At 41.8% G+C, this 20,440-nt stretch overlaps 1 protein-coding gene and 1 non-coding gene across 3 annotated transcripts in view; both read left to right on the top strand.

The window, feature by feature from the left end:
* Nucleotides 1-20,440, top strand: part of Dennd5b (DENN domain containing 5B) — a 137,324-nt gene that overhangs the window by 7,309 nt on the left and 109,575 nt on the right. The window lies entirely within an intron of this gene.
* LOC150066242 (U6 spliceosomal RNA) lies at nucleotides 2,908-3,013 on the top strand. The gene has a single exon (XR_016534704.1). It is a non-coding gene; the product is annotated as a U6 spliceosomal RNA (small nuclear RNA).

Raw genomic sequence — 20,440 nt, 5'->3', positions numbered from 1 at the left:
GAAGGGCTTAGAGGCAGTGGGAATGATGATTAAACCTAGCTGTAACGCATAGGTGAGATGACAGTATCCTACCGTCATAGTCCTTTTTTTTTTTTTTTTTTTCTTTTTTCCTCCAGTCCTGGGGCTTGAACTCAGGTCCTGGGCACTGTCCCTGAGTTTCTTCTGCTCAGGGGTAGTTCTCTACCACTTGAACCATAGTGCCACTTCTGGCTTTTTCTGTTTATGTGGTACTGAGGAATGAAACCTAGGGCTTCATTCATGCTAGGCAAGTACTCTACCACTAATACACATTCTCATCCTCCCATCATAGTTCCTGAAGGGACTTAGATCTATCCTTTATACTAAGGAACTGAGGTTAGGAGATTGAATGCCATCTCAGACCACATGTGACCAGCAGCAGATACCTGAGAAGCTAGTATTGTTCTAGTATGCTATGCCTGTGGTTTTTGTCCTTAAGTTGAAAAAGGAATTTGTAGCTCTGCACCAATAGCTCATTCTCTAATTGTAGCTACTCAGGCTGAGATCTGAGGATCCTGGTTGGAAATCAACTTGGGCAGGCAAACCCGAGAGACTCATCTCTGGTTAACCACTAGAAAGCTGCAAGTAGAAGTGTGACTTGAGAGAGTCAGCCTTGACCTAAAAAAGCTAAAGGACATACCCTCGATCTCAAGTTCAATGTCCAGTACTGGCATGCACACATGTGCCCAGGTGTATATACACACACAAAGATGTAATTATCCTGCAGTAATTAGCTTTTCTTTTTTTTTAAGTATGGAGGATTGAACTCAGGGTTCCCTATTTTTTTTTGGTCCATTGTGGGAGTTTCCTGATGTGTAATCCAGGCTGGCCTCCAATCCAAAATCCTCCTTCCTCAGTTTCTGGAGTGCTGAAGTGACAAGGATGTATCAGCACATCTATTTTAGTTTTTAAAATATGTTGTTAAAAATAAAAGGTTTTAAGTTGGATTCACTGCACTGGTGGCTCTCACTTTGTAATCCTAGCTACAAAAGAATCTGAGATCTGAGGATCTCTGTTAGAAGCCACCTGGGGTAGAAAATCCCTGAGATTCTTTTTTTTTTTTTTTTTTTTTTTTTTTTTTTTTTGCCAGTCCTGGGCTTGAGCTCAGGGCCTGAGCACTTTCCTTGGACTTTCTCAAGGTTAGAGCTCTACCACTTGAGCCTCAACACCACTTCTGGGTTTTTTCTATGTATGTGGTACCAAGGAATTGAACCCGGGTCTTCATGCATGCGAGGCAAGCACTTTAACCACTAGGCCAAACTCCCGGCCTCCCTGAGACTCTTATCTCCAATTAACCAGCCAAAAGCCAGAAGTGGAGATATGGATTAAGTGGTAAAGTACCAGCCTTGAACAAAAACGCTAAACGAGGAGAGTGATACTTTGGCATACCACAGACTCACGGATACATATGTACCCTGGGATACCTAGGGCTTAGCTTGTATTCATTTTGTTAACGTGAGACACACAAATGTGGAAAACTAAGGATATAAATATCTTTGGAAGAAATCAGCCTGGGAAAACACATCTGACAGAAAGGGAGGGAAACAGTACAGTAAAAAAATTAAAGTTGGAGGGAGGGAATTGGGGACCAGGACATGAGAAAGGGTATCAATGTTTGTGAAGTAATGTACCTTCTATCTGGTGAATACAATGTAACCCTTCTATTAACTACAATAAAATAAATGAAAAAAATTAAAGTTATCAAGCACATCTCTTGGTGCCTCATGCCTGTAATCCTAGTTACTGGGGAGGCAAGGATCTGAGGATTGTGGTTAGAATCCAGCCCAGGCAGGAAAGTCTATGAGACTCTTACCTTCTGTAATTAACCACCAAAAAGAAGTGGAGCAGTTGCTCAGCTTGTAGAGCACTAGCCTTGAGCAAAAGAGCTCAGAGACATTACTCACACCCCGAGTTCAAGCCCCAGGACTAGCACACAAAGAAGTTTTAAGTTTTCTTTTTTTGCCAGTCCTGGGCTTGAGCTGAGGGTCTGAGCACTGTCCTTGGACTTTCTCAAGGCTAGAGCTCTACCACTTGAGCCTCAGCACCACTTGCGGCTTTTTTCTATATGTGGTACTGAGGAATCGAACCCGGGTCTTCATGCATGCTAGGCAAGCACTTTAACCACTAAGCCAAACTCCCGGCCCCAGAAGTTTTAAGTTTTCTGTATATCCTTCTGCATGGCTATGAAATTCCCAAGCATGTAATTTGCTGTGTTTCTACTGCTGATCAAAGAGTAATAAAATATCTACAATTCCTTGCATTGTTATTTATTCCTGTATGAAGCTTCATTGAAATCGTAACAATTACCTCTTCAGTAATTTACAAGAGGGTAGAGAAAGTTCTTATATAAGGTGCTTTGAAAAAACATGTGCCACATGCTTGATCTGTCACCTGTTTGTTTGGAAGTGACCTAAATTTTGAGCCTGATACAGTTTTTCTCAAATTCAAGGGTAGCCAGGGTTACATAGTAAAAACTTGTCTCATAGAACAACTCCCCTAAAAAAACCCTAAAATTTTCTCCTTGGTAAAGCCATAAGTGATTATTACATTTTGGATTAATTATATAATGCTTATGACATTTAAAGTTGTAGAAAATATAAATAATTTCAGTAGGAATATACAACAAACTAATGATAAGTTTTTTCATGGTGCTTTCTGCCTACCTGACACTGGAATAATGCCTCAAGGTCATTAACTTTATTTAATCTGGACAGAGCACTTAGAAAGTAGCAGTTTTCTCTGTTTCAGAGATGAGGAAACTGGATAAGAGAATGGAAGTAGTTCACTCAAGTTCTGTAAGTGAGAAAACTGGACTAAAGGTTGCTTTGCCATGATCTGCCTTGTCCAGAGCCATTTTAGATGCTCCCTTACCTTAGTAAGAAGTGCTCCGTGCTTGATTCAGTGGCACTTACTGTGGAAGTGGAACCATACAGAGATTAGCATGGCCCCCAAGTGCAAAGACAACATGCCAGTTTGTGGAATGTTGTGTATTTGTGTGTGTGTGTGTGTGTGTGTGTGTGTGAGAGAGAGAGAGAGACAGACAGACACACACACACACACACACACACACACACAGTGTTAGTTCTTGGGATTTTGGAACTCAGGCCTGGACATTGTTCAAGGCTAGTGCTTTACCACTTTGAGCCATAACTCCACTTCTAGGTATTTTGGTGGCCAATTGGAGGTATCAGAGATCTTTCTTTCTGGGCTTGCTTTGAAGTGTGATCCTCTAATCTCAGCCTCCTGTGTAGCTAGGATTACAGGTACTAGCAATCTGGATGCCTGCCTGCCTGCTTGCCTGGCTGGCTCCTTCCTTCCTTCCCTCCCTCCCTCCCTCCCTCCCTCCCTCCCTCCTTTCCTCCCTCCCTCCTTTCCTCCCTCCCTCCCTCCCTCCCTCATGGGGCTTTAACTCTGGGCCTGGGTGCTATCCTTGAACTTATCAGCTCAAGACTAGTGCTTGAGCCACAGCGCCGCTTCCGGTTTTCTGGTGGTTAATTGGAGATGAGAGTCTCATCTCCTGGACTGGCTTTGAACTGTGATCCTCAGATCTCAGCATCCTGAGTAGCTAGGATTTCAGGTGTGAGCCACTGTGCCTGGCTCTTTTCTTTTTTTTCTTTTCTTCTCCTCCTCCTTGCTTTGCTTTTCTTTTTTTCCCTCCTCCTCCTCCTCTTCCTTTTTGGTGTTGTTATGGGCCCTTGAGAAAGCCCAAGGACAGTCCTCAGACCCTGAGCTCAAGCCCAGGACTGGCAAACAAACAAACTCGACATAGTTTGTGGACCACCCCCCTCTCTATCTATCTATCTATCTATCTATATTTTTGGGAGGAGGGGGCAGTCCTGGGCCTTGAACTCAGGGCCTGAGCACTGTCCTTGGACTTTCTCAAGTCTAGAACTCTACCACTTGAGCCACAGAACCACTTCCAGCTTTTTCTATGGATGTGGTACGGAGGAATCAAACCCAGGTCTGTGCTCATGCTAGGCAAGCACTCTACCACTAGGCCAAACTCTGGGCCATGGACCTCTAGATTTTAAACTGTGAATCCTAGTTTAAAGAGATTTAGTTTAATGAGTTGTCAATAGTCAGCTTTCTAGATTTCCAGATGATTTCTGTTGAGAATTCATCTGTTTTACATACTTTTCTCCTGCCCATCCTGGAAAATCCAGGCTTCTGTTTTGAAGACCATGCTTGTTTCCCTACCTCTCCCCATCCATCCCCTTTCTAGTACAACAAAGTCTGTTCTGTCATTTATTTAACACGTAGTGTGGAAGCAATGCAGAAACTTAAGTTTTTGGTAGTCTGATTTGTACAGCTTAGCATAAGATTGCTCATGAGCTTGTGTACTTTCTGTTCCCTAATCCTTTCTTCAAGATCATCTTTATTTTCATCTTTATGAAGCCGTTTCCTTTTTTTAAAATTCTTGTATGGAAACTTATAGTAGAGATTTTTTTTTTGTCAGTTGTGGGACTTGAACTCTGGGCCTGGGCACTGTCCCTGAACCCTTTAGCACAAGGCTGTGGCCCTACCCCCTTAAACCACAGTGCCACTTCCAGTTTTCTGAAGGTTAATTGGAGAAAAGAAAATCATGATCTTTAGTGCCTAGGCTGGTTATGAACTGTGATCCTCAGATCTCAGCCTCCTGAGTAGTTAGGAATACAGATGTGAGCCACCTTCCCCTGCTAGTAGAAATATTCTTTTGGCAAAAAGTTCCTGTGCCAATAAGTCTTCTAATGCCTAAATCCTTTATCAGAAGCAGAAACCTAATGAAGGGATAAATACTATTTCTAACAGCTCTTTAGTTTCCATCCTTTTTCTTCTTTCATATTCTTTGAGAAAACAGACAACATGCTAGAGCAACAATATTCTTCCTAAATATTCAATTTGTATCTTTTTTTCATTCTATGTAGGTTAGAACCAAAAGAGTAAAGAGTCACTGTTTCTTTGACCAATTGGGATTTTTTAGAGAGTGGTGGGGGTAGGGAGTAGGTGGGCCTCACTTGTGTTGTGTGGGTGCTGGGGACAGAACACTTGGCTTCACAGAGGTCATGTGCTCTTAAGTAGTTCCCACACATGGAAGGAAGTCTTTTTGTAAAAATCAGCACAGGCCTATCAGCTAGGGTCCCATGGGAATGAGGTACTGACTTTAATAAGAGTGGGCTAAGCAGTAGGAATTTAGACTGTTACAGGTTTAAGCTAGTGGATGATTCACCTTTAGAACTACAGTGTTTTATTTTCCAATTCATTTATCTTCACTTTCACCTTAACTTTTAAGGAAATTTAAAATGCCTGGGATAACAAGATAACAGATTGTTTAAAAATATTTCCTATCTCTTGTCTCAAGTCTATTCATTTTCTTAGTAAATAAACTTTTGTCTGGATTTCAGAATATTCTGGCTCAACTCCAGGGATATGAGCTTTGGTACTTCATTTGTTTTGTGCCATTGTTCACAAGAACAATGATGGTGATTTCACAGTTCATTACAACATAGGCATTGGTGCTATGAGTTGAGGATGCCAAGCTTGGTTATTTTTTTTGTTCTCACTCCTGCCTGGCAATACTTGTTTTTCACTGGCAGCCCTAGCTACAATCAAATTTTAATGAAGTACATGAAAGCTGTGTGCCAGCATGCCCAATCTTCACAGTGCCCTGAATCATTTGGAAGAAGCCATCTTGTCCTCAGAGAAAGGGGCAAATGGAGAAAGAATTCAAATGGGTGTATGGTGGAAGTTGGTGACATAAAATTGACAGAGGACAGCACCTTGTGCTGACAAATACTAGACAAATACTCTGGCCCTACAGCCCCCATATTTAATTGCTTTTTGGAGAAGTCAGAGAGTCATCCTCAAAAGGGTCTCCTGCACAAATGTCTGAACTACTTGCTGGAAGTTCAACATAATTATGTTCACTCTTTCCTGGAATGAGAACTCCTCTAAACTGGAGTGAAAATATGTCATTTTTCTATAGCTATAAGGCCAGGAAGTAAGCATGCCCTGGTGATTGATTAGGGGGCAGATGCCTTGATCTGAGATGTTGAGTGACATATATGCACATTTAGTATTTTGTTTTCTGTACCATATTGAATTCTACTGCTAATGAAATCTGTTGACAGCTTTTATCTGAATGTCCTTCAAGAAGTCCTGTGTATGAGTGAGAGAGAGTGTTTTTCAAATGTAAGAGAAAATAGCTTTTTAAATTGCTTGCTCTTCAAAATGAATTATTTTTATTAGCTTACATTAGTTATATAGGGCGTTGATTTCATTGTTAAAAATGAATTCTTAATATCCCAATTTGTCTTGACACTTAAAGGAAAATGGAAATAGCTATATTATTTTAGTTAGCCCAGCTGAATGTCTTTTGAATGTCTCTGAAATAATGACAAGCCATTTTCCCTCTAGGGTGGGAACTACTTTCTACCCTGTTCCCTGACCTTTGCTGTTTGACCCTGATGCTTTGTTGAAATTATGGGCCATTGAGTTTCTCTCTAGCTGGCTTAGTCTATTTATACCGTAACATAAAGCTTCAGAAATCCTTAAGGCATATTTTTAAAATTAAGAACACTCAAAGTTAACTAAGAGGATGAGATTTGTGAATTTTTTTGTAACAAGCTTTTCTTAATGCTTTTTCTGTCAAAAATATTGAATTATATTTTCTAATAGTAACTTATTTAGTGAGTATCTGACTTAAGTATGCTCCCTCTCTGCCTTATGAGTAAAACATTCTTTGCAAAGTTTCATAAAGTAAATTTTCTTATTTAGGGAAGGGCTAAAACGTAGAGCTTTTTAGCATAAAGGAGCCCAAGAGACTTTACTGTTTACTCCCTATTATCTCTTAGGTGTGTGAAGTTACAGGGGATTCAAGGGGTGCTCTGCAAAAGCAGCAGACTATGTTCAAAGACTATTATTGTACTTTAACCATTTATAACAAGCTGACACTTTGTAGATACCTTATTAGATATCTAATATTGAGTAGTGAAAAATAGGGACAGAGAAAAAGGAATGAACTAATTTAATTTGGTTAGATGCTGCAACTTTTTTTGTTGTTTTTTGTTTTTGTTTTTTTTTTTGCCAGTCCTGGGCCTTGAACTCAGGCCTGAGCACTGTCCTTGGGATTTCTCAAGGCTAGAGCTCTACCACTTGAGCCTCAGCACCACTTCAGGCTTTTTTCTCTGTATGTGGTACCAGGGAGTCAAATCCCGGTCTTGGTGCTTGCTAGGCAAGCGTTCTACCACTAGGTCAAACTCCTGGCTGTTGGGGGCCGAGTAATGCCATGTCTAATAACTTTCTGCTGAGACAAGGCAAGGCGCAAGAGGCAGGGCACAAGACTTGCTTACCATTGGTTACAAATGTGTTATTGTTTATCACTCTCTGCTGGGACCTAGAGTGAGGGTATATTAGCTGGAGGGACTTCCTCAGGAGGGGGGTTTATTGGAGAGAGAGATTTTCCTGCCTTGATGAAGCTGTGTGGTGTCTCTGTTGCTCCGGGGAAGGAAGGCTGAGTGCGGGAGGACAGTGGGCCCGCTCCTCTCGTGACTCGTCCTGGTGACTCATCCTGGTAGGGGCGTGTGTTTTTCCCCAACCCTCCTACTAGTTGAGAGGGAGAGGGGACCAAGGACCCCGACACCTGGCCCCGAGTTTTTTTTTTTTTTGGAGGTGGGGAAGAGTAAAGTTAGTAACAAAATAAGGATCTGAGTATTTTCTACATGTGTGTGTGTGTATATATGTGTATGTGTATGTGTGTGTGTGTACACGTACGTACATGTACGTATGTGTATGTGTGTACATGCCTGCGTTCAGGAGCTGGGTTTGAACTTGGGGTTTGAGCACTCACTGTCCTGAATATTTTTGCTCAAGGCCAGTGATCTACCACTTGAACCACCATTCCACTTCAAGCTTCATGGTTGTTTAATTAAAGATAAGAGTTTGGGCTTTCTTGCCTAGACTGACTTTAATCGATGATCCTCAGATCATGGACATGCACCATTAGCACCTGGCTGCATGTTTTATTATTATTGTTGTTGTTGTTGTTGTTTTATACTATATTTAAATTAAAATAGAAACTAACTGGCCTGGCCTGGCAAGTGTAAAGCCCCAAGTTCAATCCGCAGTACTGCCAAAATGTGGTGTGCATGTACACACACACACACACACACACACTCAATTTTAAAATTGTAGAAAATACGACTGCATTAAAGAAAGTAATAACCAGAATTTAAAATCAGAATTTTCTGGTCAATTAACTAGTTGACAAAGAGGCTACTTTGTTGTGGTTAAATGATAGCAATAACTCAAGAAACCCAGTAAGTCTTTTTTTTTTTTTTTTGGTCTAAGCCATTGCCATAGCTTTAGTATATGACATCTGTAAATATTCCAGTAAATAAAATCCAATTGTTGTTGACAAAATATTGGGTAAGCCAAGTATAATGGTATACACATGCAATCCTAGTACTCAAGAGGTTGAGGCAGAAGGATTGAGAGTTCAAAGTCAGTATGGGTTCCATAATGATTACCCTTTTTTTTGTCCATTGTGGGGCTTGGCCTCTGGGCCTGGGTGCTGTCCCTGAGCTCTTCAGCTCATAGCTACAGCCCTACCTCTTGAGCCACAGCGCTACTTCCGATTTTCTAGTGGTTAATTGGAGATACGAGTATCTCTGTCTTTAGTGCCCCAGCTGGCTTTGAACTGCATTCCTCAGATCTCAGCCCACCACCGTGAGCCACCACACCTGGCTTCTTTCTTAAAGAAACAAACGACACTGGTGGCTCACACCTGTAATATAGCTACTCAAGAAGCTAAGATCTGAGGATCATTTTTTAAAGCCAGCCTGGGCAAAAAGGTCCATGATACTCTTTAGCTACAGTTAGCCACCAAAAACCCAAAAGTGGAGGTGTGACTCAAGAGGTAGAGTGTTAGCCTTGCATAAAAATGCTAAGAGACAGTGTCTAGGTCCTAAAAAAAAAAAAGACCAAAATTCAAAACTTGTGGGTGTAAGTTGAAGAGGAACTAGGAAATGCAGAATTTGACTGTTTTGTAAGATCTAACAAAAGGCTCTTTGGGTGGTATAGTCAAGTGTCATTGGAATGGGACTCCAGCTTTATTTCACTATAGCCCTTTGGGATCTGTCTTTGTGGTTTGCTAGTCTCGGGGGCACAAAATGGTGGCAGGAGATCAGGCTTCACATTGATACACCTTCCCTAGAAGAGATTTAACTTTCCTCTTCCCTCGACTCCCTAAAACAAAAAAATAGGCCTTTGCTATGATCAGATCATTTTGGGTCAAGTTCATTAGGCCCAGTGTGGTAGATAACATGGCATTTAAGCTGATGCACACAGATTAGTTTGGCATAAAACCCCAGAAGGTTAGTTTCATAATGGAGAGGGAGAAGAGTAGCTGATGGGAAGGAAGCAGTTTTGATATTCTCTGCCAGGGTGTAAAGTGGGTACTTGCACTGAAGGATAGAAAAGAACCCTTGAAGGATTGAACAGGGAAGACGTTCAAAATCATGCTTGAAGAATATCAATCTGGATGAAAGATAGTGAATGGAATTAAGCTGGGAAGATGTGAAGAGAGGATACCAATTTGGAAGGTGTTCTCTTTTTGGGGGGGATAGGGACAGTCCTGGGGCTTGAATTGTCCTTGAGCTTATTTTGCTCAAGGCTAGTATTCTACTATTTGAGCCACTGCACCACTTCTGAATTTTCTGGTATAGAGGAATCGAACCCTGGATTTCATGCATGCTGGGCAGTCTACCATGAAGCCACCTTTCCTGCCCCTAGGAAGCTATCCTTAGGCAAGTTAGAGACAAAGGGTCAGGACTAGGATAGTTGCAATAGAAGTAGGGAAGATGGAGATGGATGGAAAAGAGGGGAGGGATACAAATTAGTTTGGCTATTGTTGTGTATGTTGGGTTAATGAAGGAGATGGGCTGCATATTATTGTCCAGATAAATAATAGAATGACATTCATTTGTACAAGGAAAGAACAGGGCAGGTGTGAGGTCAGTTGTGAATTTGTGGTAACAGGAGACTAGTGTTCTTCCCTTCCTCCTTCCCTTCCTCTTTTGCTTCCTTTCTTATTCCCTCCCTCCTTCCTTTCTTCTCTCTCCCCCTCCCCCCTCTCTCTTTCTCTTTCTCTTTTTCTCTTTCCCTGCCACCCTCCCTCCCTTCTTTCTTCTTTTCTTTCTGTCAGCTGCAAGGCTTGAGGTGAGGGCCTGGGCACTCACTGTTGCTGAGCTCTTTAGCTCAAGGCTGGCTACCACTTTGAGCCACAGTGCCACTTCCAGTTTTCTAGTAGTTTATTGTAGATAAGAGTCTCATGGACTTTCCTGCTGGGGCTTTAAATGGCTATCCTCAAATCTTAGATTCCCAAGTAGCTAGGAATAGGGGTGTAAGCCACCACACCTGGCTGAAATTACTTTTTTTTTTTTTTTTCCCAGTCCTGGGCTTGAGCTCAGGGCCTGAGCACTGTCCTTGGACTTTCTCAAGGCTAGCACTCTACCACTTGAGCTTCAGCACCACTTTCGGCTTTTTTTCTATGTATGTGGTACCGAGGAATCGAACCCGGGTCTTCGTGCATGCTAGGCAAGCACTCTACCACTAGGCCAAACTCCCGGCCCCTGAAATTACTTTCGAGTTAACAAAAATATGGGTGAATATGGAGCCGGGAGTTTGGCCTAGTGGTAGAGTGCTTGCCTAGCATGCACGAAGACCCGGGTTCGATTCCTCAATACCACATACATAGAAAAAAGCCAGAAGTGGTGCTGAGGTTCAAGTGGTAGAACTCTAGCCTTGAGAAAGTCCAAGGACAGTGCTCAGGCCCTGAGCTCAAGCTCAGGACTGGCAAAAAAAAAAAAAAAATTAAAAAAAATATGGGTGAATAATTATGTAGTTTTCCTTTGCTTTGCAATGCTTGTTTTTTGTTAAAGCGTACAGTTGTTTTTCTGGGAGGGATTAGAATGCATTTGAAATATACCTGTAGTCTGTAAGTCAGTGAACAGTATGTTCTTTAATACTTTAGGGTTTATATAAAGATAGATGGATAGACAGACAGACAGACCTGTTTGTATTCATCCTAAATGTTGTCTGGAAATATTTGTGCTAGATTCTGACTATTCCCACTTAGAATTTTCAGGCCATCTAGAACTGTTTTAGGAGAATGCATACCAGTTACCTGTGTGGAAGAATCTCATGTTGAAATATCTTCTTGCCAGGCTATGTGGCTCATACCTGCCATCCCAGCTATGTGGGTGATGGACTAGATCCTCTAAGTCCAGACTCACCCAAGGCAAAAACTATCTGGGGGGCCGGGGTGGGGGGAGAGGACACAAAAAGTGCCCCAGTACTAAGCATTGCGTGTAGTAGCATTATCAGCCTGGCTAGCCAAGCCCTGAGTTTAAAACCTAGTACCTGGAACTGGAGTCATGACTCTAGTGGTAGATAAGATGTAAAAAAAAATGAATAGCAAAAACAAAGCTAACGTCTTGTCTCCATGATAGAGCACCTGCCTAGTAGGTGGGAGTTCGAACTCCAGTATAAAAAACAAAAACATAGTGGGGTGTGGTGGCTCACACCTGTAATCCTAGCTACTCAGGAGGCTGAGATCTGAAGATCAAGAGTCAAAGCCAGCCCAGCACTAATGACTGTAAGACTCTTATCTCAAATTACCCACTAGAAAACTGGAAGTGGTGCTGCGACTCAAGGGGTAGGGTGGTAGCCTTGAGCTGAAGAGCTCAAGGACAGCGATCAGGCCCAGAGTCCAAGCCCCACAACCAGGAAAACAAAACAACAACAACAAAAAACAGGGTTGAAAGTTTGGCCTAGCAGTATAGTGTTCACCTAACATGCACAAAGACCCGGTTTCAATTCCTTGGTACCACATACATAGAAAAAGCTGGAAGTGGTACCATGGCTCAAGTGATATAACTCTAGTCTTGAGAAAGCCTAAGGACAGGGCTCAGGCCCTGATTCCAAGCCCAGAACTGGCAAAAAAAAAAAAAAAAAAAAAAAAAAAGCACAACACAGAAACAACAGAAAACAAAAAGCCTCTGAAAACTAATACCTACCAGGAAGGTATGGAGGAAGGAAGGAAGGGAGGGGAGAGGGATGGTTCAGTAGGGGGGGGAGGGGAGCAAGGAAGGGGAGGAAGGAAGAAAGCATCTGATATTGGTTGATAGTGTAGAAAGAGTGCTTATAGTGCTTAGAGTTTTAGCAGGATGTAATTGTCTTTATTTTAATTATCATATTGATTATCTTAAACCCCCTGCTATTTGGATGGTATTTAAGATGTTCCTGAACTCTACTTTAGATATTAAAAAGCTATCCCTGAAGTTGTGACTCTTGTTACTGACAGCTAATTTTATCTATTATTTTTAAATTTCAACATATTAAAATATGTAACATGATAATGTATCAGTCTCAAAAGATACCAAGATTTTGCTTAAACACACACCCACAAGGCCAGGCGAGGTGGCTCACGCCTGTAATCCTAGCTACTCAGGAGGCTGAGATCTGAGGATCTGGGTTCAAAGCCAGTCCAGGCACTACAAAGCTTGAGAGACTCTTAGCTATCTCCAATTAACCACTAGGAAATGTGAAGTCAGGGGCCAGGAGTTTGGCCTAGTGGTAGAGTGCTTGCCTAGACCTGGGTTCGATTCCTCGATACCATATACATAGAAAAAAAGCCAGAAGTGGTGCTGAGACCCAAGTGGTAGAGCTCTAGTCTTGAGAAAGTCCAAGGACAGAGTTCAGGCCCTGAGCTCAAGCCCAGGACTGGCGAAAAAGAGAGAGAGGGAGAGGGAGAGGGGGAGGGGGAGGGAGAGGGGGAGGGAGAGGGAGAGGGAGAGGGGGAGGGAGAGGGAGAGAGGGAGAGAGAGAGAGAGAAGGAGAGAGAGAGAGAGGGAGAGAGAGAGAGAGAAGAGAAAAGAAAAGAAAAGAAAAGAAAGAAGAGAGTGAAGTGGGACTGTGGCTCAAGGGTAGGGCAGTAGCCTTTAGCTGAATAGCTCAGGGACAGTGCTCAGGCCCAGAATTCAAGTCCCATGACCCACAAAAACAAAAACAAAAACACCCCACAAGCATATTGTGTGGAGATGTCAGAATATTCTTCTTGGGTCAATTAACTATATTAATAAAATTATTTTAATAAAAATGCTGAAGCCATGGGCTGGGAGTTTGGCCTAGCGGTAGAGTGCTTGGCTAGCATGCATGAAGACCCAGATTTGATTCCTCAGAACCACATACATAGAAAGAAGCCAGAAGTGGTGCTGTGCCTGAAGTAGTAGAACAGTAGCCTTGAGGAAAAAAAAAAAAAGCCCCCCAAATACTGAAATCAGAACTGGTGGCTTATACCTATAATCCTAGTAGCTCAGGTGGCAGAGATCTGAGGATTATGGTTCAAAGCTAGGCTCAAAAGTCTCTTAGACTCTTTTCTCTAATTAATTACATAAAAAGCCAAAGTGGTACTGTGTTTCAAGTGGTACAGTGCTAGCCTTGAGTATAGAGGCCCAGGGACAGTGGCTAGGCCCTGAGTTTAAGCCCCAAGACCAGCAACAAACAAACAGCAACAATAACAACAACAACAAAAAAACCCCAAAAAACAAAAAAACAAAGAAAAACTAAACATTAGAAAACATCCTTGTCTCTAGTCATCTAGGTCCTTCTTTCAGGTTGTTATTACCACATTTTTTTTCCCCCTGTGCCTGTACTAGAGTTTGAATTCAGGGCTTCATACTCGCAACTGAACTTTTTCACTCAAGGCTGGTGCTTTAACAGGAGACCTCCACTTCCGGTTTTTTTGTTACTGGTTCGTTGGAGATAAGAGTTTCACAGGGCTGGGAGATTGGCCTAGTGGTAGAGGGCTTGCCTACCATGCACAAAGACCGGGGTTTGATTCCTCAGTACCACATACATAGAAAAAAGCCGGAAGTGGTGCTGAGGCTCAAGTGGTAGAGCTCTAGCCTTGAGAAAGTCCAAGGACAGTGCTCAGGCCCTGAGCTCAAGCCCAGGATTGGCAAAAAAAAAAAAAGACTTTCACAGAGGTATTTTTTGTTGTTTTTTTTTTAAATTGTGATTAATAGAAGGGTTACATTATGTTCACTAGATAGAAGAAGGTGCATAACTTCACTAACATTGATATCCTTTCTTGTGACATGGTCCCCATTTCCCTCCCACCCTGCTTATCTTGATTTCCCCCTTCCCTATCCAATTTCAAATAACTAATTAAGCATATATGTCAAATAACAAGATGAAATATTGTAACAATATGAGATAACCAAGGGATGGCAAAAGAGATGAGAAATAACATAGTATATTAAGGACAACAGTCACTTATTATATGGCTTTTGTTTCCTTATCCTGGAGGTCCTTACATTGAGTGTCATACTATTTGGCCAATGTCTCTAGATTTTGTTCTATTGTAAATCTCTGCTAGGAGAGCCCAAGGTTTCTACTGATTATGACAAATGAGGTATTGGGCCTATGTTCCTTTGAGTTTGGCTTACTTCACTTAATATGATTTTTTCTAAGTCTTTCCATTTCCTTACAAATAGGGTGATGTCGTTCTTTCTGACAGCAGCATAGAATTCCATTGTGTATAAATACCACATCTTGTTGATCCACTCATCAACTGAGGGACATCTGGGTTGGTTCAATATCTTTGCTATGGTTAATAGTGCTGCAATAAACATTGTTGTGCTAGTGGGTTTAGTATGCCCTTGTTTCTGGATGGTTGGGTAAATGCCAAGTAGTGGAATTGCTGGGTCATAGGGGAGCTCTATGTTTAGTCTTTTGAGGCACTGCCACACTGCTTTCCATAGTGGTTGAACGAGTTTGCACTCCCACCAACAGTGTAGTAGTGATCCCTCCTGGCCACATCCCCTCCAGCATCGGTTGTTATTAGATTTCTTGATCCTGGCCATTCTAACTGGAGTGAGGTGGAATCTTAGAGTTGTTTTGATTTGCGTTTCTTTTTTAACCAGAGATGTCGAACATTTCTTCATGTGTCCATAGGCCATTTTTATTTCTTCTTCAGAGAAGACTCTCTTTAAGTCTTTGGTCCATCTTTTTTTTTTTTTTCAGATTTTTTTCTTTTTTTTTATTGTAATTAATAAAAGCGTTACATGATATTTGCCAGATAGAAGGTGCATTAATGGGATGGTTGTTACTTTGGAGATTAGTTTTGGAGTGATTCAATTTTTTGAGCTGTTGATATATTTTAGATATGAGGCCTCTTGTTCCTTGTATGGTTAGTAAAGATCTTCTCCCATTCTGTAGGCTTCCTAATTAATTTACTAGCTATTTTCACAGAGTTTTTTGCCCAACTAGCTTCAAACCTTAATCCTCAGATCTCATCCTCCCAAGTAGCTAGGATTAGAGGCATGAACTGCCTGTGCCTACAAATGCCACATTCTGGTTGATACTTCCAGGGGTATATTCTTTTGTGTTTCTTAATAATCTTACTTCTAACTTTGAAGTTGGATATATGCTTCTGTTGCTTATTATTGTTATTCAAACCCACGGCCTAGTCTAGTTCTCTACAATTGAGCTAAATTCCTGGCCTGTTCTTTTTTTTTGTTGTTTTAACTTCATTTCATGTAATAACAATAGTAAAAGATAATGTTCATTATATTGGGGTGGGGGGTGGTTGGTAGTTCTTCAGGCTTTGAATGCTGGGCCTGGGCGCTGTCCCTGAGCTCTTCAGCTCAAGGCTACTGTCCTAGCCCTGAAGCCACAGCCCCACTTCTTGTTTTCTGGTTAATTGGAGATAAGAGTCTCACTGACTTTTAGTGCCAGGGTTGGATTTGAACGGAGATCTTAAGATCTCAGCCTCTTGAGTAGCTAGGATTACAGGCGTGAGCCACCATGCCCCGCTCATTATACCTTTTATATGTATAGCTGCTTTATGGTTGGCAGTCATATTCTGAGATGTTAAGTGAGTTCCCTAAGTTTGTACTTATAGTAGCTTCTAGAAGCAGTACAGTCCCTTTCTGTACTGGGGCCATCTCAGAGAGTTCACCTCTCTCCTCTGTAAAGAGCAGCCGTTCTTCTTTAAGATGATGGAAATCGGGGCTTTAGTACTTATTAGGAAAAATAATAAACATGTATTTCCTATATTCTAAATGAAAACAGGAGAAATTTTGGGCCTTTTATGCATGATAGTACAGATATTATGATTATAGTACTAGCTTATCTCAGATAATTAGCTCAGGGCACTTACATAAAATGTAAACATAAAGGATTCAGTCCATGTAGTCATTTCTTTATTAGAGAGTCAAAAGTTATACACATTTGCAGTAATAATTAGTTTTTCCTTAAAAACCAACGAACAGGCTGGGAATGTAGCTTAGCGAGGTAGTATGCTTGACTAGCATGCATGAAGCCCTGGGTTCTATTCCTCAGTACCACATAAACAGAAAATACCAGAAGTGGCCCTGTAACTCAGTGTTAAAGTGCTAGCCTTGAATAAAAAAAGCTCAGAGACAGTGCCTAGGCCCTGAGTTCAAGCCCCAGGACTGACAAAAAAACACCAAAAACCAACAAATCTTTTCTTCTCTTTCTCCTTCCTTTCTTCCCCCCTCCCTCCCTCCCTCCCTCCCTCCCTCCCTCCCTCCTTCCTTCCTTCCTTCCCTCCCTCTTTCTCTCCTTCCCTCCCTCCCTCCCTCCCTCCCTCCCTCCCTCCCTCCCTCCCTCCTTCCTTCCTTCCTTCCTTCCTTCCTTCCTTCCTTCCTTCCTTCCTTCCACCCTGAAGCTTGAATTCAGGACATGAGCACTGTCCTTGGGCTTTCTCAAGGCTCTACCACTTGAGCCACAGCACCACTTCTGGCTTTATTCTATGTATGTGGTACTGAAGAATCAAACCCCGTCTTCATGCATGCTAAGCAAGCACTTTACCACTAGACCAAACTCCTGGCCCACATTTTCTTTTCTTAAACAATACAGAATGTGTGTTTTTCTTTTCTTTGGTAAGATTTAGTCCTACAAACCATACATATCAATAGAGCCTCACTGTATGTCCCACATACTGTGGAAAGTTTGTTCCTTTATGGTTATAGAATAGGGAATTGTTCAGTGTGGAGTGTTTTTATCAATTTAAAAAACAAAACAAAAGTCTTGTATGAAATTTCAAACCTATATAGAGCAGAGAGAATAGTATAGGGAATTGTCAACTTACAATCAGTACTTTCCTATCATCTTCCCCTCCTTACTCCCACCTCCCACTTCAGAATGGCTTAGAAATAAATTCTATGCAGTTTGTGCATATTTTAGAATGTTTATGAAAAGATAAGGATTCCTCCTCCTCTTCCTCCTCCTCTTCCTCCTCCTCCTTTTTTTCATCTGTCTTGGGACTTGAACTCTGGGCCTGGGAGTTGTTCCTGAGCTCTTCAGCTCAAGGCTACTGCCCTACCCCTTGAACCACAGTGCCACTTCCAGTTTTCTGGTGGTTAGAGTCTCCTGGTTTTCTGGTAGTTGGAGGTAAGAGTCTTTCCGACCTTAGGGCCCAGGCTGACTTTGAACCATGATCCTCAGACCTCAGCCTCCTGAGTAGCTAAGATTACAGGCATGAGCCATCATGCCCAACAAGATAAAGATCTTTTTTATGTACACAGTTAAATTTTGTTTAGAAAAACAAGTCTGACATCAGAACTTACAATCTTAAATTCTGCCAGGTTGTACATTATAAAACAATAGGCCTGTATTGCTTCTTTTGTTTAGTTCTGGTTTTTTTGAGACAGGGGTCTCACTAGCTAAATGCAGTAATTAAACCAGGAAGTAAATCTTACACTTTTTTTTATACATTGAGTAGCAAATTTTATTTGTTTTTTATTAAAGAATTTATTAACATTGATTTTTGTATCATATTTCAAATGACTAACAAACAAGTATTCAAGGGGGGAATCTATACAATCACTGGCACTTAGATTTTAGAACATTTTTAACATGTGCTGTTGTTTCCTTCCTTCCTTCTTTCCTTCCTTCCTTCCTTTCTTTCTTCTTTTTTTTTTTTTGCCAGTCTTGGCTTGAGCTCAGGGCCTGAGCACTGTTCTTAGGCTTTCTCAAGACTAGAAGCTCTATCACTTGAGCCGCAGAACTACTTCTAGCTTTTTTCTATGTATGTGGTACCGAGGTTTTGAACCCGGGTCTTTGTGCATGCTATGCAAGCACTCTACTACTGGGCCAAATTCCCTTTTTTTTTTTTTTTTTTTTTGCTAGTCCTAGAGTTTGAACTCAGGGCCTGGACACCAGCCCCTGGACGCTTTTTGCTCAAGGCACGTGCTCTGCCACTTGAGCCATAATGCCACTTCCAGCCTTTTCTGTATATGTGTTACCGAGGAATCGAACCCAGGGCTTGTGCATGCTAAGCAAACACTCTACCATTAGGCCAAACTCCCAGCCCATATTCTCCCTTTTGATTTAGAAATCATATTATTCTTTCTCTCTCCCCCCCCTCCCCGCCCTAGTCCTGGGCTTGAGTCTGGGGCCTGAGCACTGTCCTTGGGTTTTCTCAAGGGTAGAGTTCTACCACTTGAACCATAGCACCACTTCTGGCTTTTTTCTGTGTATGTGGTACCAAGGAATCGAACCTGGGTCTTCATACATGCTAGGCATGTACTCTACCACTAGGCCTAACACCTTCATTATAAATGAAGTTGCCATATGAGTTGCTTGATTGTGTTCATTTACTACTGCTTTAGAACAAATTATTTTCTGCTCAAAGCAAGCACAACGTTAGCATGGACTATGGTCGTGGGTTCAGTCCTGAGCACCAAAGCAAGCCAAGCAAAATCAACAATTCCACAGGCAGCCCTGTGAGCACAGTTTGGGGAGTAGCCTGGTTGTGTGGGTTGCAGCCAGGATTTGCCAGAGCTGCAGTCAGATCATCTCTTGGCCTGACAGTGACTGTGGAATCTGCTTCCAACCTCAATTGTGTGTTCCTCCCTGCTGGGCTGCCTCTCCACGGGCTGCCTGTCTGGCCTAAAGAAAGACATGATTGCTGGCTGCCTCCAGAATTAATGAGGACAGACACCCCTATGATGGAAACCAAACTAGTTTGCCACTCCATCTCACAAGTGTCATGCCGTTATTTCTGCCTCATCTGTTGGTCACCTAGACCAGCCACATATCCTGAGAAGCCATTACTGGAAGCTGTGAATCCCAGGGTGCAGTAATCTTTGGGAGTCATCTTGCAGTCCAGCTACCCACTCACTGTTCCAGCTTTGAAATCTCTGATTTGGATTTAGAATCTGGAGCAGTGGTTCTAAAGAGAGTAGATAGAGTAAAGCTATAGTAGTGTGTAGAATTTGGGCACAATCTTTATTTGGAAGAAATAATGTGTCTCTTGCACACCTGTAATCCCAGTTCCTGTTGAGGCAAGAGGATGGTTAACTGGAGGCCACTGTGGGCTTTGTAGTGAGACCTCTGTCTCAAAAAGCCACAAGTAAACAAAAGAAGTGTTATAGGCCTGCTATTTTAGAATTTCCAACAGAGCAGAATTTAAAATTGTAAATTCTGATGTCAGACTGCCTTGGGCAAGTTTATGGTTGTATTTGATGTGCCAGAAGTGGGACTTGAACTCAGGCCTGGGCACTCTACTCTCTCTTACCTTTTTTTCACTCCAGGCTCACTCTCTACCATTTGAACTATACCTCCACCTCTGGCTACTCATGCTAGGCTGTCTTGCAACCACAATCCTCAGATCTCATCCTCCTGAGTAGCTAGAACGATGGATGTGAGCCATAGGATTTCTGGGTCAACTTCTTTATATCTTTTATTAATAGTATTCTATTTATCCATTATTAATAGTGTCCTCTCTTTCTTTGGATTGTGTTCAATGCTTTCTATTCTTAGAACAGTGGCTAGTACATAGTAAATGCTCATTTATTTTTGTCATAACAACTTGAGAGTAGGAGTGAAGATGGCCGCTTTTGTGTGTGCAATATAGGGTACAGTAGTGACAGGCTGCAAAGATAGGCAGAGGCCAGTTTTCTCTGAGAGGGATGAACTTTTCCTTCTGATTGCTAAGCTGAATTGGTTTGTGTTCTCTTGCTAATCTTTTACAATTAGTGCTTACTTTAAACTTCTTTGTTTTTTAAAAAAAGAATCGTTGGGCTTTCATAGCACTTCCTTTGTCCATTTTTGCTTCAGTCACAACACCTGGATTCTTCTGTTTCACATTCAGCAGATCTGGGCACACAGGTGCTCTTTTCTGTTCCTTCATAATGGTTTCACTTGAAGAAGTGATGGTGGTATTGCTCTTTAAAGAAAAAAAAGGAAAAGGAAGAATGGTAGTGGAAGGTGATTGAAAAGTGCTTGATAAATTATGTAAGGAACCATTTGGCTTTGGTCAGAAATTCAGTTGTCAGACAGCTGCAGGCCAACCCATCTGGCATACTTTGTCACTATTCTTCTGAAATATTCATGGGTTCCAACAGTCCCTGCC

The sequence above is a fragment of the Megascapheus bottae genome, chromosome 2 (genome assembly GCF_031878675.1).
Source record: "Megascapheus bottae isolate mThoBot1 chromosome 2, mThoBot2.hap1, whole genome shotgun sequence".
Taxonomy (NCBI): Eukaryota; Metazoa; Chordata; class Mammalia; order Rodentia; family Geomyidae; genus Megascapheus; species Megascapheus bottae.
The sequence above is the reverse complement of the archived record's forward strand: the minus strand, read 5'-3'. Positions and strand labels throughout refer to the sequence as shown.